Source organism: Haliotis rufescens, unplaced genomic scaffold, assembly GCF_023055435.1.
Source record: "Haliotis rufescens isolate VD_foot unplaced genomic scaffold, xgHalRufe1.0.p SCAF_1, whole genome shotgun sequence".
Classification (NCBI taxonomy): domain Eukaryota; kingdom Metazoa; phylum Mollusca; class Gastropoda; order Lepetellida; family Haliotidae; genus Haliotis; species Haliotis rufescens.
This window is the reverse complement of record NW_025963779.1, coordinates 63,588,266-63,612,725: the sequence shown is the minus strand read 5'-3', so window position 1 is coordinate 63,612,725 and position 24,460 is coordinate 63,588,266. Positions and strand designations below refer to the sequence as shown.

The 24,460-nt window shown below is 37.3% G+C and overlaps 1 protein-coding gene and 1 long non-coding RNA gene across 3 annotated transcripts in view; both read right to left on the bottom strand.

The window, feature by feature from the left end:
- The window catches only part of LOC124142425, a 62,703-nt gene that overhangs the window by 23,999 nt on the left and 14,244 nt on the right, over nt 1-24,460 (bottom strand). The window contains exon 2 of one of the 2 annotated variants that reach the window (XM_046510886.2): nt 6,091-6,247. The exons of the other annotated variant lie outside the window; for it this stretch is intronic. The gene's annotated coding sequence lies outside the window, so the exon portion shown is untranslated. The remainder of the gene's footprint in view (nt 1-6,090; nt 6,248-24,460) is intronic. 2 annotated transcript variants of the gene reach the window in all.
- LOC124142446 lies at nt 6,726-24,423 on the bottom strand. Its single transcript, XR_007222128.1, has 4 exons — nt 24,331-24,423; nt 22,018-22,090; nt 7,267-7,383; nt 6,726-6,741 (listed from the first exon to the last, which is right to left on the bottom strand). It is a non-coding gene; the product is annotated as an uncharacterized LOC124142446 (long non-coding RNA).

Sequence of the window (24,460 nt, the reverse complement as noted above, 5' to 3'; positions counted from 1 at the left end):
CGTCGTCTTCATTCTTCCATTTCGATGTGGAATTATTACGGCTGATTGTTCTGTGCTTTGGTGTCCGTAACTCTATCCTCAGAATATAAACACTCTCAGTACTATTTAATGATAAAAAATATTCATTTTATTGGCATGCTTCGCTTGATATGGAAGAATCAAGATAAGTGTGAAAGTAAAGACACACGATTCAATTATCTACAATGGGTTATTACAAGACACTTTATGAACGCAGGCGTTCAAGGAATAGTTACCTAAACTGTGCGAAAAAGAGAATATACACTTGAATTTGGATTTGACCAAAATTAACAAACGTTATCAAAAAGGTACCAAACCACTGCAAACATGAGGTCCAAAACACAACCCGTTGGTTTTGAAGATGCACTTGCAGCAGTGAAAAGTCGCGAAAACCTTTTTCGTCTATCGGTAAACATGCACGTGCAGAGATGGTATTAAATTCAATGGACCGTTGCCAAAAGATCGCATCTTCCCGAGGCAAGTGAGTAAACTGACTATAAAAGTCCAGTTTCCACCTTTGCCGAACTAGGCTGGTATTATGGACTAACATGTTGGCTGGACTAACGAGTCTATGCATAGTCCAATCATAATCGTGTACCACAATCGAAATCCGGTTAGTAAACTGTCGTGCTGATTTCGGTCGATTGCAGGATTTGCAAAGCATGTGCACCGCCAACTCGTTGTCAACAGATATTTTCCAAATCTGATCATGTCTTTAATCAAGGTGCTCAAGTGATTTTATGCACTATGCTATGTTAGACCCGTTTTATCTTAATGTAGATCTTTATTATTAATCAGATCATCTTGACTGGGCGCCGCCATTTTGTTTGAAACAAATGCAAGTGATACGAGAGACGGAATCTGATTGGTCCATAGGAGAGGCTTAGAAGGGACATAACTCGTAATTACCACTGGTGGCGCTAGGATCGAGCCCAATAATTCTAGCCTAGTTCGTCAAGGGTGGAAACTGGACTTATAAAGTCAGTTAACTCTCTTGCCTCGTGAAGATGAAAGATCACGGCTAATGAAAAGGCACTAAACATATGCCGCATTTAACTGCACAACAAAGACAGGGCTGCACGAATGAGGCAAATGGGTGCAAACCACACCCAGATTTAAAGAGACTTCAACTGTACAGTGCAACCTTCATCAGAGTGTTTAAACGTTACAGACAGACTGGCAGCACACATGATAAGATCAGGCAGTCAACACGTAACGACGCTACAGGATGACCGGTACTCGTGCACTTTGCATTTGTACAACAGGTTCGCCTCATGGATGGAAACGGCAGCTACATCGTTCGAACGCAGCATCAGTCGACTCACTGTACTACCGGGGCTTCGTGTCGCAGGTATTCGAGATTGTCGCCCCTACCGTGGAATGGCCTCCACCGATGAACATCAACGTGGGCAAGGACAGAAAATTGCCGCAGATCCCTGACCTACAGAGAGACCATTTTTCTGACGAAAGCAGATTCTGCTTATTCCGTAATTATGGTCGTACTCTGGTTTATCATCCAGGATTTCTTGGATGCATACAATCTCACCATTCTTCTATGGTCAGCGTCTTACGCATCAGACTTAAACCCTGGATCGTCTGAAAGCCGCACAAGGGAACGACAGACAACTGACTCCATAAGACATCACCAGGGCCCTGACAACAACGATGAGACGGCGTATCTGGGCGCGTGCATTGGTGTCCGTGGTGGTCATATTCACTATCGGTAATGTCTGGTATCTGTGAACCAACTCACGCTGATCATGACAATACCTGCTTCTCTTTGGTCCTTACTGTATAATGTGACACCCCAGCCCCCCCACCCCCCAAACCTTGTCGTGTACAAATCTATACGTAATATGTACTTTCTTATATCGGTTTGATACGTACCACAGTGACCACGGTTTTATCACAGTTGATACGTACTTGAGTAACTATAAAAAACACACATGGAGAGACATCCTTATCAGTGTGGCCACGCACTTAACTTTTATAACAATATGAAGTTAATTACTACCACCAGACTGGCAATTATAAACGCATTTGCCTTAGACTAATATACTTCAGTTCCCAAGTTATGAGAATAAAAACCAACTATTAAATAGGAATCACTCTGTGTGTAACATATATCAGTGTTATTGTGAAGAACTTGTTCATTCAAACACAGTTTTCATGCACTACACTGGGTATTACAATCAGACAGGCGGTCAATAAGACAGGGTAAATATCTAGTTTGTCATTAATGTGTTACGTTTATCAAATGTCTTCAGAGCGTCCAAGTAGCTTCCTTCACCTTGATGTACCCTTTTATAGTATATTTGGTCACTTGTACAAACACACAATTTTAAAACCGATGACTTAGCTACCCGTATCAAATACATCGCTCATGATCAAGATTTATCTTTTTTGCATTCAAATGAATAGATTTCATCTTTTAGATAAGAGCAACATATATGTTTGGTTCATGGTTTTCAGAAAGTATGAGTGCTATGCTTAATCGGGGTCTCCTGTAACTTGCACTAGATGTCATAAGACGATCCATACGGGTAAATACGATTTACTCCTTCGATAAGCAATGAATATGATACTGGGGGGATAGCTATACACTGTGAATTGAGGAATGAGTGCCAGCTTAAGCTTGTTGTGGGAGGAAATCCCAAAGTGATTTAAACGTTTACCACGTCAACCAAAGTTATTCAAACAGATTCCATTGGGCGTATGGCGCAACATATCAGTAAAAAAGTAAACAGATAAATCACTTTAAATCAGTAGTGTTTGCTAAAAGGATAAGTATGTCCTGCAGTCCTGCAGATTGATATATCGCATCAATAATACCAACCATTATTATGATAACATATTGCAAGTAATACTGGAATATTTTGGGCAAGGATCATAAAGTAACATTGTGAACCAGGAAAACGTATTAATCAATGATTTAAAAAAACAAAACTGTCGGCATGGCAGCTGATGATTGTGACCGATATCTCTCATAATTTTCATAAAAAAGTAAGTGTTTCTTGCCTGAAGCCACACTCCAGTACGGCAAAGAATGTTTCAAGTTATGACATAGAATAACTTTCTATATAAGTATTGAACAGTATCCTACTTAGATGAGATACTAAATGATAAATTTTAACTCATGAACCTTCTGGCTTGAAAACACCGTATGGCTGTGTTGATATACTAGAGTAGCTGGCAACCCGTAGTGCATCTCTACCAAACCAACAAAAAAAGTTTATCCATATAGTTCCAACCAAAGTGAAACCACCTGTAGTTCTATCGGCATGGGTAGTACATTTTCACTGTGGTAACCAATGTATTGGTAGTGCGTTACTCATTTTACTTACTGATAGGTATAACATGTGACACCTTAATTGCTTCGTACTACACGATAATACACAATGCTATATTGTGTTACAATAGTATTTGGCCTGTTGCATGTGTATATAAAGATTATCAGCCGTGTCTGTTTCCATATCGTGAATATCGCATTCTAGGGAAAGAAAAGTGTATTAAACGAACATTTGGCGAACAAATTTCATACCTTGTATTCCTAATATATGATGTTTGTGATGCGTAAACTCATGAGTGTAATGCTCTCTTTGTCGCGCAATGTCCTTAGAATAATGAATGTTTCAGAAATAATTTCACTTGATGAAGTAGTTTTAGAAACCACGTATAAATATAATGTTTAAAGGAACCGCGCAATTCATCATAATAGTGTCAAACCCCTTGCGGACATGTCTACAGAACATGACGACACATTTGGAAAGCCTTTATACAAGAATACTGGGAATATAAGTCGATAGTTTATTGGAAAAGAAGTCAGAGAATTGTGACTGAAAGTGATTCCTGCTTGCCAACCTCATTTCCATATTTATTGGATCGTCATTAAGGGGCTAAAACAAGGACTGGTCGACTCGGATTCAGTATACTGTGTCTAAGTGGGGTATTCATGTTAAACTGCGGCATGGTATCTCAGTGAGCTAGCATTATAAATCGGCATCAGTCCGGACTAGTACAAGCAGCCACACAAACACACACACGTACATACACGTCGCGATACAAATGCAATAACCTTGGACGCGACGTTCAACCCCATTTCTCCTCAACTTATCTAATATGCACCAATTCCTCTCAATACACATACTTAAATGTATTGTATGAGCTTGGGCACCAGCTGGTTTTGAACAAACTAAACCCCAAAAGTCGATGACATTATGCACAGTCAATCGATTTCAAGACAGTTTCTGCAGATATTCAACATATGTTCGGCAAGTGTATATTTAAATACAATAGGTCTGAAGACGTGTGCCACTGAATATGCTACAAATGACCTGTTATTATCCCCCGAACTCCTAAACTGCACAGAGCGACAATAATAACTCAATTAGCTTTGTAAAATCAACAAATGCCCAATATAATCGTTTCTTGGTATTATTAAGTACATGTACGAGCATATGCAACACTCGTTCATTAGCCACGTACCAGCTTATGATTGGGACAAAAGGCTGTTATAGTTCAATAACATAATAATTTTAATAATAATAAGTTTATCAATCTCTAGATTAAAGCGTAAAACATTTCCATAATCATAAGAAATCTCTGCTAAAAGGATATTGTACCATTATATTCTATACCAGGAGCATGAATTTATTATCACATTTTGTCTTAACGCGGCACTCCACTCCTGCCATATTCCACGATGGAATAGTGATGACACAAGGTGTTCGCGAAAAGGTCAGCGTAATTTGCCCCACCGGTGGCACAAAATTCCTACAAGTAGACCTTGAGTTGTGTGTAACAGCGTGTCAGTTTGATGTGGGAGGAAAGTCCAAAGTGGTGCAGGTCATATTGAAAATATATATATATATATATTTAGTGAGTGAGTGAGTGAGTGAGTGAGTGAGTGAGTGAGTGAGTGAGTGAGTGAGTGAGTGAGTTGGATTTAACGCCGCTTTTAACAGTATTCCAGTTATATCGCGGCGTGTCAGCTTAATGTCGGAGGAAAGCCCAAAGTGATGCAGGTCTCAGACGTTTACCACTTCGGTGAAACCCACGAGCACGGGTATGGTGCTGACAAACCTAGAAACATAATCGGGGCGAACCGGGATTCGAACCCACAATCATAGGTTTCTGGCGTGCCCAAGGGAAGCAACTCTGCACAGCGAATCGCGGCGCCTTAGACGACTGGGCCACCCGTGCCCCCATATATTTAGTGAGTGTTTCAGCAGCATCTCTGCACTTGTATGTTACATATCTTATTCAATATTGACATATCGTTTTTAGTTTCAAGAAAAGCAGTACGTACTATCCTGTCACTTGATGGTCTGGTCAAGACTCCAATGTTCAGCCCACCTTCGTATGGCAGGAGTACTGCTGAGCGGCGTTTGCAGCAAACACATATTTTTAATGCACATTGCGTGAGTGACTGGTCGTACCGGTAGTGCATGACATGCTTACCCTTTTAGGTAGCATCACTGTGGTCTTCATTCTCATGATCAGTGATCCATTCAAATAATTTGAACTGCTATTTTGTATTCTACGCCAAATGGAATCTGTTTTAGAAGATAATCGAGACTGATTGTTCATTTGACGTTTTATATAAGACGTTTACCATTTTGGTGAAACTCAACGAGCATGTGAACATAGGTGCTGACTTACCTAAAACATATCTTTGAAGAGTTATATATTCAATAAAACGATGTTCTGATGTAATGATACAATTTCAAATGATTAAATTTATCACCCACACGAAAGAGTTATCACATTAAGGAAACAGCGAGGAATAAATGTATGAAGAGTATGACGCTCATATCGCTGAAAATACAAACATTTGGTAAAATCTGAAGCGCATGATATATGACATGTATATGCGTGATCACTTTTGAGATCCGAATTGAAACTTACTGATAGAGTGGAACAAGCGTTAGCTAGTTGACAGAACATCTCTATTCATATGAAGGTCAGCCGCATTTTGTAAAAACCGCTCGTGGTAACAAATGAGAGATTAAGGCACGACTGTCACAATGTTCCAGCACAGCAATAGGTTTGGCGATATGACATATGTGTTACCTTCACTTGAAATCATTTCACTGATTTTGTTGTTCGTGTATCCAGTTTGATCCCGTGCAGTATACAGAACTACTGCTACAATCAGTGCGGCAGCTACAAGCACTGTGGCCACCGTCTTAGTCCCAAGAGCCATGGTTATTGCGTGCGCCATCAAACCCTGTGACAACGCTTTGCCATTCAGATGCAACACCTGTTTGAGCATGCGTCGACTCAGTGGTTGGTTGTTTTATCAATAATATTGTAGTGCTGTCTCATCTTTCTGGTAACTGTACAGTACAGGTATATGTAGTGAGCATAGTTTAGTTTTAAATATATAATTACGTCGTCCAAAAGGTCCAAAACACAACCCGTTGGTTTTGAAGATGCACTTGCAGCAGTGAAAAGTCGCGAAAAACCTTTTTTCGTGTATCCGTAAAAATGCACGTGCAGAGATGGTATTAAATTCAATGGACCGTTGCCAAAAGATCGCATCTTCCCGAGGCAAGTGAGTTAACTGACACTGACACCATGATAATACATTGACACTCTGACATGGAGGTAGCACGGTTTCACAGACTGAGTGTATTCTATTATTCTTACCTTGGGTCAAAAGAATGAACTTCACAGCCAATAGCGCCCATTGTATCATCAAACGACCAGTCATTTGAAATCCTACAAAGATTTACAGCACTTACTAGTTACCATATTACCATAAATGTATATTTGGATGTCGTGCCTATGAAATGGAGCTGGTTCTTAATGAGTGAGTGAATGAGTGATTGAGTGAGTATGGTTTTACGCCACTTTTAGCAATATTCCAGCAATATCACGTCGGGGGACACGAGAAATGGGCTTCATATGTTGTTCCCATGTCGGGAATCGAACCCGGATCTTCGGCGTGAGGAGCGAACGCTTTAACCACAAGGCTACCCGACCGCCCCGGGTTTTTAATGAAATATGTATAAGTATTGTTACGAATTATACCATAGCTACATGTATCTACTGTTTTTTTCCTGAAGAGGCATCCTGGTGGAGACAATATGCACTAAATAATCAAAAACAATTTTTGTATATGCATCCACTGATGAGTACATTTATCCATATCTCTTACGGAATAAGCACGATCTGGAGTCGACTAACAAGTACTTCAGGTTGAGGCTTAGAAAATTGTTTTCATATTAATATGTTTCTACTGACCCAAAGGAGTAGACTAGACATGGTGGCTTGACCTCAAAGGTTGTGTCGTTACATACGTGCCAGTTGCCCCTCGTCTCAATCTCACTGCACATGTACTCCGGGGGTTTCTCCCAGTCCCTGTATATAGGAGGTACATTACCTCTAAATGCCACCATACACATCTGTTACATATAATACTGTAGGAAGGTAGTACAATTCATCTTCCAATTAGAGTAAATGAGAGAGTGAGCTAATAGTTACAAACCCTATATTACACTGGACAAAATATCATCCATTCCAAAAAATCCAAAACTTGGAAATACCACCATTCCAATTGGAAATATGACCATTCCAATATTTGGAAAGGTCATATTTCCAAGCTTGGATTTGTTTGGATTTAGTTGGAAATGTTTGGAAATGTTTGGATACAACATGTCATAATCATATCTGTTAAAAGTTGTACAACTTTTGACCTTATGTGATATAATCCTATTAGTAATGACATGAAAGTAAATAATTAAGAGTATTTTGGCACTATGTACCACGAAAAGACCAAATCAAGAGCAAATTTAACTAAAAGAAATTCTGTCATTTAAAGTGGCTACTCTTTATAGTATTACTTAATTTCTTATCTTCCTTGTCTATAATCATATGACATTGACTTTGAACTTTGAACAATTAAACAAATATTTTGTTTTCCCATACCGCCTTACGGTTGTCGTAGAACAAAGACCGTTTCGAGAATATAGAGGGCCTCATTATTATAATTTGAACTAATATACATATGTACATAATAGTACTAGGTATAAATGAATTTTGATAAGTGTTCGTACAAGAATATGAACTTCGAATTATCTCGGAATTATGCGCAACACATAGGGCTGAAAATTTTATAATTGTTCTGGAACTATCTGACGGTAATTCAAAACAGGGAACAAGATTTCGTCAAATGAATCATCTAGCCAGGAATGTAACGATTTAAATGCTGACAAAATGAATAAACGTATCTGGAACAGAGTAGACTGTTCATGTGGACAATTATATGCTACGTCTATTGCCAATGAAGTTTATCACCCCATGTTATAGCATTTGTTTCATATAAAAGATAGAAACCAAATAAATGGGACAATTAGTTGTTATGAATTAGCTTTACCTCTGTGACATATCACACAACTAAATGTGAATATGTTTATCAAATAATCAATTACAATAATTAACCTAGTGTCCTTATTTATACACAATTTAATTACGTATTGGGGTACAATATATAATACACATATACACGGAATGATTTCTTATTTTGTCAATTTAATCTTAACCCAAATCATACAAATCAAAGTGTGAAAGTAGTGACTAACTTTATGATCAAGGGTATAAATACTCAATTGTATCTATTAATCCTAATAGTATAACAATAAACCCTGTGTATATACTGAGCATATTTAGATACATCCGGATCTACGACCGCAGCCATATAATCAATCAAGGAAAGTATATTAGATTGAATTACAAATGTGCTATCACTTAAACAAAATTTTCCGTTATCCACGTAAGCCTAAACCTGGGAGAAATAAAGTTCTGTTCTGTTCTGAAGACGCCGTCATTATTAGTTGGCGCCAGTCTAGACTGTCCAATCAACGTGAATATACAAACCGTGATGTTACTTGACCAGTTGATGACACCTGTCAAACTCAAAGTGCCCCTGGTCCTCCACCCACCATGTGTAATACTTTAGCGTACTTGATTGTTTAATTTGCAGTTATATCACTGTTAGGCTGAGTGATGAGAGAATACATTTTGTTGTTTTTGTTAACGATCGTTTCCATTTTCAACGTGGTAACCTTATAAGTGACTAACTTTTTATCATGATGAAATGAAACATATTAAAATAATCAGAGGGACTGACGATCGCATTTTTCGCATAAATGTCATGCTCGCATTAATTTCATGATTTACTGAAGATAGATTTGAACATTTCTGAGCAACGATCATGTTTGGGTAAGGGAAGTAATCTTGTCTCCGCTTGCAATTGGATTGAGTTCCGAGATCGCAGCTTGACTGTTCGGTACGGCCGAAAGGCGGCATCCATGTTGGTCACGCTCCGCTGATCACGGGGCCTCATTTGTCTGTATTCTGCTTATGAGCCGGGATGCGCATGAAACACGGGTGTCAAAACGAATATATTTACCAATTATACGTACGGTCAATTAGCCAGTCCAAGAGACAATACCCTGGTTCTACCACCTTTAGGTGTAATTACGTCGCATGCCCCTGGTTCACGGTTCGTCTGATCTCCCGTCATAAAACCACGATGTTTATTTACCTGGAGCCTCCGACAGCGCCGACTTCCTGTGTACATGTACGTACATGGCAATAAATGGTTTGACAGTTGTTTGACGGAATCAATCAATAATTATTGACACGGTGATGTAATTAAAATTTGTCACTATTCACAACTCCTATTTTTCTTTTTATATTGTTCAGCTGTATTTTCAAACAGTTTTATATGTATAAAAAATCTTCTCTTGTATTTATAAACCAAACCTAAAAAACATTATATAAGAACAATTGTGTTTTTAAACCGTAAGTTTTCTATTAAAACAACCATGCAAGTAAGATTTCAGCCGTAATATTACTTTAGTCACTCCACAGATTACACATCTTATATGCTGCAAACGCAGCGAATGTAATGCTACTACGTCACAGCTGCCTCGGTAATTAAGGGCTGGAATGTTTTTGTGAAGGCAGTTAGAGCAGACGAATTTCCCCCCTCGCTGTATAAAGGCGGACGCTAACCATATATGTGTATTTTTACTGTTTTTGGCTTGATTTGATTGTCCTTTGGTGAAAACAAATGTTCAATTGTGAAAGCAAACCCTTTTCCCCTGAACGTTAAAAGACAGCTGACTTTGTTTTTGTCTGAAATATCAACGTTTGGAGTCGTTTATATATTCGGAAATCCATATTATGGTTAATATTTATAATATAATATGGACAATGGTAAAATTCATTATCACAGTTTAAGTGCTATTCACAAATGTATGTAAATCTACTTCGTGATGAATGAAGCATGGTAATAAATGTATGATTCTTCATTTGTTCTGTATTCTTTGACGAGAATGAGTTTCGTTAATGATGATCACTCTCACAGATTTTTTGATAAGAGGATAGGATTTTAACTGGGGAATAGTTATGAAAAATATATTTTTATAAGTATAGGCGGTCTGTGCACATGTGGTGAAACTGATACCTCATTGTTTTGCTAATCGGGACTTGGAAATCATAGTCTGTCATTAAATTGATTTTAAAATATATGGTTTTGACTGTAGTACGTCCTGACATCATAATATTATGTTGTAAACAACTTATCTTATCTTATGTTAAGTAAAACAATTATTGATAACTTCCTGAATTCCAATTGTTCAATGAACAGAATTATTCACAGCTCTGGCGTGAGACAACAATAAATTAGATGTTACCAAAGATTGTCCATTTTATGATCTTAGGCACATGTCGGCACACTTACATGTGAGCCGTCTAGACGACTGTCTGTTTTGTAATTAAATGGCAGCTGCCATCCAGCCCAATACTTAATCTTGAGACCTATTAGTTGTCTCATAATTAACCAAAACATAAGCCCAAGAAACCAAACTCTAGCTCGCAAACACCCCTTACTCACCCCAATATCCCAAAGAATAACTAACTACCTCAATGAACACCAAACTCAAAATCTTAAACAAAACTGCAAAAAATCAACTATCTTCACCCCTAAACTCAAAATACCCAAAATAGACACAATGCTAGCTAACCAAATAAATAAAAAAAACGACCCATACATAGCTAAAACCACCAATTTGGTATTCACTCGCTGGAACACAAATATTGGATATTTGCATTGTATTGTGATTTTGAGCATCCGGGTGCCTATATAACATGTAATATATTTCCGATTATAGTACTTGTTGTTCATGCATATGTTCTAGCAATAAGAAATTTGATAAATATTCGTTTTGCTTTATTTATACTTTGAAAAACTTCGTTGGCGCTCAGAACGCTTGGCGCTGTCTAATTCAGCACACGCATGGTTGGGTTCAAACCAAATTATGTTTATTTGTTATAATTTAAACCACCAGCGGCGGTACATGAGCATATATATAATGTCATACAATACAGAATAGTTGATCAAGATGGCAGTTTCCCTTTAAAGATTATGTATTTCTAAAGATTTGTACAATATATCTTGATAACTGTTTTTAATCTTTGATCTTTTGTGAAAATAATAGTGGAAATGGTTGAGTACATGAACTGGTTTAGTGACATATTTCACATTAAAAGTGGCGTGATTTACATCGTTAAAATATAAAAGAATCTACACAGTGATACAACTATAAATGGTTGTGATTTATTTAAGAACGAAGTCAGTAATTGGGAATTTAACTTGCTCTTTCCGACATTATGCGTATTTCGCACACAGTTAAGAACGAAGTGTAATTCATTTATTCATACCAAGTACGAAAGCATCAATCCGCCCGCGTTGTAGAAGAAGAAGAAGAAGAAGAAGAAGAAGAAAATTATTTTATTTTCGTGTCACACACTGTACAGCAGTGACAATAAAAATACATAAATAGTGTGTACAGTGTCCGGCCATTATGGCCTACGAGACACGCAGGACGTCACATACATATAAGTAAAAATGAGAAATATCACAGCACATACATATACATAAAAATGAGTTATCACCAGTTATCACAGTACATACATATACATAAAAATGAGTTATCACCAGTTATCACCGGTTATCGCCAGTTATCAGAACATTCTGATACTAAGATACATGGAACTAGGCTGGTAGAGACGAAAGACACAGTTGTCTTCGCTCATACATGTGGTGAAGAAGCGCGGCTAGGGGTCTGACCACCTTATTGTTCCGCATAAAGAACACGGTCTGGTCGGCAGCGGACATCTGTATAAAGTTTGGATTTGATTGAGAAGCTAAATTCCATAAATCATAGCGTAAATCTGTATAGAGAGAACATTCAGCAAAAAAGTGTATTTCATCCTCAACAGCATTGCAATTACAGAATTTACACATACGTTCAATAAGCGGTGTTTTCGGGCGGGTGAATCTTCCTAATTCTATTTCTAATGGCAATGAGCCGCAGCGAAACTTACTTAATATACTGCGCTGACATCTGTTCATCAATAAACTGACATGGGGTTCTACTGATAAAGAATCTTTAAATAATCTGTATGTACGTAACTTATTACCATTTACCTGGCCCGTATCGTTCCAGAGTCCATGTAACCAATCAGAATGGTCTAAGGATAACAGACATACTTTAGACAAGTTAAACTCTTCAGTAGAAATATTATTTAGATCATAAATTGGTAAATGTAAACTGACAAAGTAGTTGAAAACTGTATTATTCCAGGATCTACGGAATTTTACTGACCATCTGCAAATAATACTCAGCATTCGGGATTGATCTGCAGCATGCAAACTGCGCCAGAACCGAAGAATTTCAATCTTTTGTTTTGTAAATGAGGATGTCCAGCCCATTTCACCACGGACAGCCAAATTTGGAGTCTTTCTACCGACTGCTAAGAAAAATCTACACGCTCGGTTTTGGACAGCATTTATATAGCTAAATTCCTTAGTTCCCCTAATTGCCGATCCATAAGATAAGATAGGCTGGACCAAGTTATTGTACAAAGTTGTAAAAATGTTATAAGCTAAACCACCAACTGCTTTGAATTTACAAATTATAACACCAAGTGCCCTATTTGCAGATTTAGCTATTTCTTTAACTGTAAAATTCAAATCAAGATGTTCCTGTAGCCAGACACCTAGGTATTTATAAGCGTGAGTACTTTCAACCTGGTCAGACCCAATTGTAAACACAAAATCGGACATTTTAATGTAACTGGGACGATAGTGCACAACTTTAGTTTTCTTGATGTTGACAAGTAAGCGCCAACGTGCGCACCAGTTTGCTACACAGTCTAACATCCGCTGTAAAGAGTGCTCGTCAGGTGCTACGAGAGCAACATCGTCAGCATACATTAGGATACTCAGCATGTCAGTGTCCAGGTGGATACCACAGTGTAAGCTATTAATTTCAGCAGCTAAATCATTTATAAATACAGAGAACAAAGTTGGTGATAAAACACACCCTTGGCGTACACCTGAGTCAACTGGAAAGCGGTCTGTGTGGTGATCATTTACTCTAACACATGACCAAGTATCGTCATACATTGCCTGGACTGCTTGAAGAAAATTACCGTTAACACCAATTTTCATAAGTTTATACCATAGACATTTACGGTTAATTTTATCAAAAGCTTTCATAGCATCAATGTAACACACAAATGTCGATTGTTTTGATAGTTTCCTATTATTTATCACTGTGAATAAGCTGTAAATGTGCTCTTGTGTATTTCTCTTTGATCGGAATCCGTTTTGTTCATCTACCAGTATGTTATTTACCTCTAGCCAATTACTAAAACGACAATTTAATATATCAGAATAAATCTTACAAGGCACGGACAGGAGAGCAATACCCCGGTAGCCCAACGGGTCGCGGGGATCAGTGTCACTTTTTTTAATTGGGTTAATCAAACTTGTTCGCCACGAGTCGGGGCATACCTTGTTATCAAAGCAATAGGAAAACATTCTAAATAAGATATCGATGCAAGTATCGTTCTTTAGGGCCTCAGCCGGGAGTAGGTCAAAACCAACTGCTTTCCCGCGCTTTGCTCGTGCAACTGCACGAACAACTTCCGACACTGTAATCGGTGAATCTAGGTCACGGGTATCAAACTGACAGTCCACTCTCACCTGATTATTTGCCAACTCATCACAAATCTTATGGAAGTGACCATCATCAAAACTAGGAGATGTACTCTCAAGGAATAGAGAACTGTATTCATCTTTCCATGTATTCAAGACTACTCCTCTATCTGTAGATATACCACTATCATGTTTCACCTCCCAGGGGACATCATACACTCGGTCGTTACTGATACCAATCTTGCCTATTGCTTTCCAAAAGCTGCGCGAGTCACTGTCACAGTACTTATCTAATAGACGTTGTTGCTCACTGAGCTGATGTTCCCTTTTATACTTGCGTAATAGTCTATCGAAACATTTCCTCTCCTGACAATAGCTATGCTTGGAACGTTTTCTCCTGACCCGAGACTTGCATTTCAACCAATATTTTTCTGCAAGGCATGCTTTATCCCATTGAGATTGTAGTTCATTACACCAGTAAGGCTTATAAAATGATTTACATCTTCGATTGACACTAACATTAGACTGTGATGGTAAAGCACACTTATCTAATTCAGAATGCAAAAAAGAAATAAACTCATTGTAGGCTGCATTAACATCGTCGTGAACAGACAAGTTTCTTTCTATTTTATGTACAACTTCATTTATCTGAGCGGCAGACACCTCAGACAAAAAATAACTTTTAATTTTACTTTTAACGTACATTTTACATTTACCTATTTGGCCTATTGTGGTAAAAGAATCAGACAAATTAGTTGGTACCTCCAAGTCCCATGAAAGTATCGAGTGATCGGGTATTTTATCAGGGACATTACTTCCAGTGATAATCGAAGACATTTTAACAACATTAAAGTTCTTATAGCTACTGAGGTGATCATGTGCTGTAACCACATAGTCCACAACGGACGCCCCATTCTTCACATAAGTGAAGTCCTGTGCTCCTAGTCGACCGTTGATCATACATAGGTTACTTTCAGTCAGAAAGTCAATAAACAAACCACCATAAGAGTTCTTAGTGTAGTCAATTATCTCCCTTGCGGGTACGCTGTCTACTCCCTCGATAAAGTCACTTTCATTACCAACTCGTGCGTTGAAATCGCCGCATATACATAAAATACCATCATTTTGAAAGAGATAAAGTTTTTCCAACAGAGTGTTAAAAAATTCTTCTCCATCGTTAACACGTGATGAACATGAAGGGGGTAAATAGCACACGCACAAAACAATCTTAAAATCAGCATCAAAATGAGACGTAAGTTTAAACCAAATCATGTCGTTAAAATCGTTGTCTAAAATCTCAACACTAAAATCTTTCAATAAAGAGTTCTTAAATAGAGCACCTACCCCACCCGAACCTCTCTTTGCTCGTTTATGGAGTTGAGAGCGGTTATTTCCGTACCACGTGTAACCGTCCACTGTTAAAGAGTCCTCGTTTTGAAGAAAGGTTTCACACAAACCTAACACATCATATTGTAAATCTAATACTATATTTTCCCTAAATAGTTTGTTACTTGATTCCCGCTGCGACCAGCCACCCACGTTCCAAAAGCCTAACCGCAATATATCCTAGTCTTTCTTGGAGCTGACTAGCCGTTTGCCATGGAAACGAAACACAGTGTCTTTCCCCAATTCCTTAATGATGGTTTGCATGTTAGACCTATTTATCAGTTCATCTTCTGAAAGCGCCGAATCCACATAAACGCGAGAATAGTCCTTACTCTGTTTCAGGTGTTTTTTCTTCTGCAATAGTTTCCTTTTCTGATCGGGGGTTTCCAGGGTAAACAACACAACGCCGGGTTTACCGTCAGCACGCTTTTTTCTTGTCGCATGTACAGCCCGAACATCCGACAGTTTTAGGCCATCTCGAATCACACTGTTTACAAGTTGACGTGTCACACTGGGGTCATTAGCTTCACGTGCGTCAACTGGGAGATTTCTGACAACACATTCACACATAGTTTTGTCAGTTTTACCATCCTTTAACGCATCAGAAAAAGTCGATTCCATAGTCGCAACTTTCGTTTTCAGAGTCTCGAAATTCTTCTGGACATTCTTTATCTCGCCTGTTTGACCTTTTTCGACATTATTTACCCTGTCACTTAATTTCGTCATCTCCGACTCAAAGTCTCGACGTAATTTCACAGTTTCTTCCTTCAGAATCTCTGTAAACCGCTTTGTTACCCGCGTTTCGATGTCAGTTAACTGATCACTGAATGTACTTTTCAGGTTGTTTATTGCTGCCAAAATTTCATGATTCGAAATATATGGGAGTTCATCAGAGTTTGCAACACCGTTTGCATCACAATTTTTCCGCTTTACCTTTTTAGCTGCAGATGGTACACCCGCTTCAACGTTGCAAGTAGTGACATTTGCTTGTGTCAAAACCGCTTCAACATAGTTTTGAGAATCCATAAATGGTTCCGACATTGTTAGAGTTCAAAAGTTAAGCAAAAGAGGCAAATATGAGACCTTTTACACAAAATCTTCACAGAATGTTGTATATTTGCGTTTATAAAGGCTCTGTAGTACAATTAAGTATACCTTCGGCGTCGGATGGTTCAGTAAAACTTGGATTTTGTTTTCAAATTGCGGGAGCTCATCCGGCCACGTCCTCTCTGTCCAAGGGCGGTAACTCAAGTTGTATCTACTTACATGTTCATACATAGTTCGTTGAATGTTATTTCGTGAAGACACATATTGCGTAACACAGAGCACAAACCCAAATGGCCTGTCCCTTTGTGACAGGTGTTAATTAGAGAATGTATTGCCACCACATTATGTCCCGGCAATTTTATGACACTTAATGAACCTAGTCAGTCCATGGGTTTGTAACAACATTATAAAATCAAAGTAACATGAATGTTATGTAATTCGTATTAAATCAAAAGTTGACTTAAAAGGTTATAACATGAATATTATTGCGCTTTTGAGGATAAAAGTGAAACTTTTGTTTAGGGATGACAGTACAAAAACACACCCTTAAAAATCAACTGTATTTATGCACGACTTCACACAGACTGAAAAAGTATACATATGTATAATCTAGCTACATGCATGGCACAAAGATTAACATGAAATAATAATGTTGGTCATGTTTGTTAATTTCTACATTTCGTTGTTATTGGTATTCTGAGGATGTTGTAATTATACACGGGTTCTGATCTTCTTTGACGTAGAATACATGAACTGGTTGAGTGACTTTCTGCCATTGTGAGAGAATTACCTACACGTATACCCACAATCTTTTTAACTAATCGACAATATCAGAATGCTATTAACAATCTGACTGAAACATTTAACCAAAAGTCACTGATAAAAAATCTTTTCATTTTACGGTTAGGTATTGCATTTAGATTGACTTTAACGTGAAATTGAATAGTTTCTGTTTTCTTTAGATTATACTTTACTTGTTTTCATCCATTTAGTAATTTTCTCCAAATCGGCATTAATATTTTACGCAGTAGTAGTTGGAATTGTCCACTTAGGGAATTGCCTGGACCCCGCTGTAAACACAGTAAACAGACATTCCAAGGTGAATAATATATGCAATTGATTCTTGGCTCGACATGCTAGGGTCCATAATGTTACTTATAATGTAAAACTAATAGTAATATTAAATTATATTAAAACATTTTTATACATTTATGTATTTAACATGAGAGAGGTAGCGACACATATATATAAACAAGCTGTATTTTATAATAACGATTGTACATTTCTGAATGTTGCATTAAACAAATTTTGGATGAGAGGTTGTCACATTGTGAATCAATTTATTTGATATTCACTTAATGGCTTTGTTGTGTACTCGACTCGTAAGTCCATTTTTTATTTCTTCCAAATGTTCGAACACATACAAAGTCAGCGCATGATTGCCATATCTATTGCACGAATGAATGCGATAATAAACTTACCTGAGCTCACTCTGTGTTCTGAAGTAAAATCGATGTAAGGCACCCTGCACGGCTTCGTTCACGTTCACCCTCAAATGTACGATAGAAAAATCTGCGATTCTGTGTGTTCTATGTTCAACTACATTTTTGTGACAGGCGTTCGTTTATTTATTAAAATTCCACAAATTCGTAAATCACATTGAGTTGCTCGCCTCTTCTCGAGCTGCTCACACTCTCCACTGATGCTTGGCTGCCTTAGCTAACTGGAGTCCACATATAACTATTTACAAACTCTTTTCTAATTATGCTAATCGAGGAAGTGCATTATACCAGATGACAAACTTAATTATCCTGTCACACTAATCCCACTAATATGTCAATTGACTAAACGAACATCCTTTTTTATATACTTACGTAGGAGTATCACATTGGACAGTGCATACAGCTGTTTGTCAAAACAATATCAAGCAACATTTTAGATTTAGAATCACCATACCATGACATAACAGAAACATATATATTAAATTGTATATATTCATATTTGCCGATATTCATGATATATTAATTTTACCGTCATTGTTTGAAACTACTCTGAACGACTTGTATGTATAGATCTTCTTATTTGTAAACAGATGGCGCACTTACTATATATATTATTGATGTAACTGTCTGCTCAAGTGTTCTATTTCTTTATTGCGTAAAATGCTGTCAACATAAATAAATACAAATTATTTCATAACACTCCAAATAGAGTTGTCATAATGCCAATAGTATACACTTGTCACATACAATAATACTGTCCGGTATTCTTAGTAATATATTCAATAGCAACCACACATTGTGAGCATTAATGTCTGCAATGTAAAGAAACTGAATGAAGCAGAGGTAAAATCAATCCATATATACAAAATTGTATATTTTTGGATATATCATATATACAAAATTGTATATTTTGTATATATTGGAATTTCGCCTTGTGTTGCATACATACACGAAAATTGGCCCAATGGGTGTCACATATACACTGACGGATCTTCAGACCCGATCTCCAACCACACAGGCTTCGGAGTCCATACCACACAACCAGTTATATCCACACAATCTTACCGACTCCCTAACAACCAATCTATATTCACGGCCGAACTTATGGGCATGGCCTCAGCCCTGCATAACCAACAATCTAAAAACAACAATAAAATCCTAATTCTCACCGACTCCCTTAGTGGACTACAAGCCCTCCAAAACAGAAATACCAAAAAACGACCTAAATTAATAAACCAAATACTTAAAAGCTCCAACGACCTAACAAAAGCAGGCAAACAAATAACCTTCTTGTAGATCCCCGCCCACGTAGGAATTTACGGCAACGAAAGCGCCGATAAAGCAGCTAAATTATCTCTTAAAATACCAGAAATAAGCCTAAACCTACCCATCTCAAAATCAGAAATTAAAAGTGTAAACAAACAAAAAATAACCAAAAAATGGCATTATCAATATCAAAACTCAAATAGCCAAATCAAAAAAGTGCTCAGAAAACCACTAGCCAAACCTAAAATCCTACACCCCTCTAAAAAAATTGACAGATTAATTACAAAACTCTAAACAGGACACACGAACCTAAATAACCACCTAAAAAAACTTAAAAGACACACCACAGGCAACTGCCCCCACTGCAAACAACTCGAAACCACAGAACACGCACTCATCCACTGCACCCACTACCAAACACACAGAACCACTCTACAAACCACCCTCAATCTAAATAAGGTTCCTACTCTAGATGAAATACTAAACCCTCAAAATAAACTAGAAAACTTCAAGGCCCTAGGCGTATTCCTAATCAAAAACTAATTAATCTACCAATCCAAAATCCAATAAACATACAAACACCAACCTCACCCGGCTCCCTTAGTTCCCTCCTCCACCCACCTCGGCATTTATTCCAAATTTAAAAATCTCAAAAAATCAATATAAGCAACCCCTAAAAGCTCCCTCTTGGGTTGCACACACCACTTTCACCCTTTTCGGAATACACTAAATGGTCCGGCCAGGCCCGTGTGCGAAATACGCTGCAGTCGGAAAGCGCACGTTAAATCTTCTATATCATGATCAGTCAGTAGTTGTCTCAGCACTACACAATCAGCAATCTAAAATAAAATCAAAAAAATCCTCATCCTAACCGACTCCCTCAGTGGACTACAAGCCCTCAAAAATAAAAACACTAAAAACCACCCCAAACTAATAAATCAAATATTCAATAGCTCAAACAACTTAACTAGGGCAGGTAAACAAATAGAGTTCATTTGGACCCCCGCCCACGTAGGAATCTTTGGAAATGAAAAGGCAGATAAAGCAGCAAAATTATCCCTTTAACTCCCAGAAATAAGCTTAAACTTACCCAGCTCAAAATCAGAAATCAAAAGTCTCACTAAACAAAAAATCAACAAAAAATGGCAAAATATATACCAAAACTTAAATAGCCAGATCAGGAAAGTACTAAAAAAACACATAAATAAACCAAAAATACTACACCCATCCAAAAAAATCGACAGAATAATTACTAACCTAAAAACAGGCCGCACCAAACTAAATAATCACCGTAAAATAGCTAATCTACACACAACAGGAAACTGCCCACATTGCAAACAACAAGAAACACCAGAACACGTACTCATTCACTGCACACACTACCAAACACACCGAACAACACTACAGACCACCCTAAATCTTAAAACCGGACTTACACTAGAATCAATCCTAAATCCATAAAATAAATTAGAAAAAATCAAAGCCTTAGGTTTATACCTAATTAAAACAGGACTAATTAGTCGCATTTAAACCCCAAATAAAATAATAAAACCAAAACTACCTTATCTAACAACCATCCAACACACACAGCTCCCTTATTTCGTACCCCACCCACTCTTGGCATTCTTTCCAAATCTCAAAATTTCAAAATTACTATATAAGCAACCCCTAAAGCCCCTAATTCATAGTCTTTTTATTGTTCAAATTACTGATAAAACATATTTTAACTTGTTCCTTCTAACCATATTTCCAAACAATTCCAAACAATTCCAAACCATTCCAAACCATTCCAAGTCATTCCAAACATTTCCAATGCCATTCCAATTTTGGATTTTTTGGAAAGATCGATCTTTCCAAGCTTTGGAAAGTTTGGAATGAGCGATCTTTCCAAAGCATTCCAACGTTCATTCCAAATTGGAATGGACGCTATTTGGTCTTGTGTTATATATTTATATGAACTTCAAGAAACATAATACAAGCTTGTTTTATTCTAAAACATTTATACACGATTTATGCTATGGACTGATTTTCACGTGACCAGAGCTCCTGATCAGAATAACCATTCACACACGCATGACACATTTTACATATGCACTGAAAAACTGTTCACATCCACTTACCATGTTCTAAAACTGTACATGTGGAGAAATCACATTTAAGCACATCAAGGTTGTTGTTTTACATATGCAATGAACTAGACATTAAAACGAATTAACGTCAGGAATGTTCATATTCTTAAATGATGCTCACACAAATGAATAGAATTTGTGCAATGAATAGTTTACAACGAAACATTTTCGATAACAAACGACAAGAAGCGATATTAACTCCATAAAAGAATACCTGTCATTATTTTGCCATGTAAATGTTGAACTAACGTTAAAGGAAGTCGACAGTTTGTGTACAGGTAGACACTTACTGTAAAGGGGAGAAAATGTTATGGGAGTGACTCTTGTAAGACAACAGTTCCGTCCAAGTGTTATGCTCACTGCAGTCAAATATCAAGCGTTATGTTCACTGCAGTTTAATATCAAGTGTTATGTTCACTGCAATGAAATTATCACTTTTCCCAACTTCAGCGAAGAAAAAATAATTTCCAAGTATTTCCTACCTGTAAACAATGACTGGTAACATTGTGTAAGGTTTAGTCAATGGATAAATGGATGCAGAATAACACAGCATGCACGAATGCGTTCTCTATTCGGCAAGGGACCTCGAATTTTATCCTTCTACAGAATAATATAAACGTGGATTGCCGCTAGTGTTTCGCCCTTTACCTACCACTTCAAAAGGGATGACGCTTGCCACCACTTCGTAATCTTTAAAGCGTCCTCGTCATCTTGAGGATGGCCATCTTCCATCCGTGATGTCACTGGAAATATGTTATAACATTATTTTCACTAACTCCTGCTCCTACTCAATATACAATATATTTGTTGGAACACTATATGAACACACGCTCCAGTTTGTTCCCCTATGCTGTAACATGACCTCTAATATACTAATTATATTTGTTTCCCATTGGTACATGTACATACCAATGTTCATATCAAGGAGTAACCCTGCTTCCGTCAATAGACATAACAACAGATAAATGGTTATCTACATCATCCTTGAAGACACTCTGTCAAAACGTAACTGTTTTCAACTATGCCAGATATTATTGAAAATTCAATCTGAGCAATCCAGATTATCTCAGAGAGGAAAATGGTTTTACAAAGGACACCCTCCAGATGTCGGTACTTTTGATTAATATATTGGTATCTATCTTACGGACAGATTGTTATAGTCTATGCGTGTTAACACGACTGCTTTACAAGCTAAGAAAATAAGCGCAATTATGATGTTTTGAGCCGAAATTTGGACTTCATGAATATTAAATGCTTTTGAAAGATTCATTTTTATGCCAGTAGGAACTCTCGGTTAAACCTAGCACTCAAAATGTGACGATCTACGGTGAATGTTGAAGATGCCCATTGTACATAGACGCCCATTTATTGTCATCAAATGCTGGTTAAAGCACTTATGATGCCAAATGCAAGATTTCCAAAGAGATGTTAGTATATACTGTTACTGTATGTTCGTCAAGGTAAATCTAACTGGACATAGTATGTTTAACAGTTAATTACTTCATCTCGGTATGGTTATGTTTGGACTGAACAAAATGTGCACATGATACAGCGATTTATTATTTAGCTTACCAATACATTAAAAGACATACACCTACAAAAGTTGTTACCATTTCTACCTTTGTCCAATAAACTAAATCACTATACATGCAACAAAATTTGATACAGAGCACTTTTGTTTGACAGACATTTAAAGAAATTCCGAGTGGTGCTCACTGTCTCCTTTTTGAATCGGGTAGACACTGTGGACTCCACATAGAAGACAGAATTGGTCAAATATGTACTTTAAATTATATCGAAGATGAAAATTACTTTTTACTTGTTTGTCCATTTTGTGTCGATTAAAGAATTAAAGAATATTTTTTCAAGTATCTCACTTGTATAAATTGTAATTACTATAAAGACTACAAATACTGTGACAATTAAAAGGAATCAAATGTTCTTTTCCATGCTATGAACCTTAGAAGCATGCCATTACTCAACTACTTGATTAAATTCAACAGTTATTATGGTTTTTGAAGTATATTCTATTGAATCATTGTATCCTCAACTTCTTTTCAGACAAGTACTATAGGCAAATGAAGAATGATTGATGAAGCTAAAATAAATGATTTCTTGTAATGATTGCTAACTTCTGGTTACAGACTGTCCTTTTTAGTAAACAGAAACTTACAGAAAGACCCCAGCCTTTTTATAAACATTTTAGCCTTGTTATGTAGACCCTACTTGATCATGCCAGAAGTCTAAAACCTTGCACGTTTTAGAAAGAAAACAGAAATTTGAACATCACTTGTACGTTGTATGATAAATCTTAAACTAATATTTACAGTTTACCTCAACCTTACATTTCACATTTCCATTGTGCCAAAACGGCCCTTATTATACATCGCGCTTTTTCAAAATGAGGTTAATAATAACGTAATTTTGTGAACACACTATCCTCAAATTAGTAATAACAGTAATATAATCATTGCAAATGAGAGGTTTTATTGTTACAAATAATAGGTAGAGAAATGAGAGGTATAATCATGACAAACGAGAGGTATAATCATGACCAATCAAAAGTATAAACATGACAAATGAGTATATGACAAATGACAGGTATAATATGGAAAACGGAGAGGTATAAACATGACACATGGGAGGTATAAACGTGACAGTGAGATGTATAGCCATGACAAATGAGATCATGACAAAGTGTCAGGTATAATCATGACAAATGAAATGTATAATCAACCCTCGACAACAGCAATTTGGTCAACCTCAATACCGTCTACTTTAGGCCTTTGTTCTTTGCATCTACCTCCCTCTAGCTGCAAACTGGCATAATATGTTGGCTGTTCAAAACTTATCTTCCCCAAAGCGCTTTCCTTGGGCCACTGTTTTCCACGTTTTGTACCCGCATCGATATCAATCTCCTCAAATAATCTAGTACGTGCACTTGGTTTGTCCAGACATTATTTACCTTTCCCAGATGCCGCTTTCGTGTCGACACTTCCTTGACCACGTGCGTCATGAAGCTGATCATGAAGTGCTTTAATCTGTCGTTTATGCTCCCTGTCCGTCTCTTGTATGTCCTTCTGCATTGTCTTGAG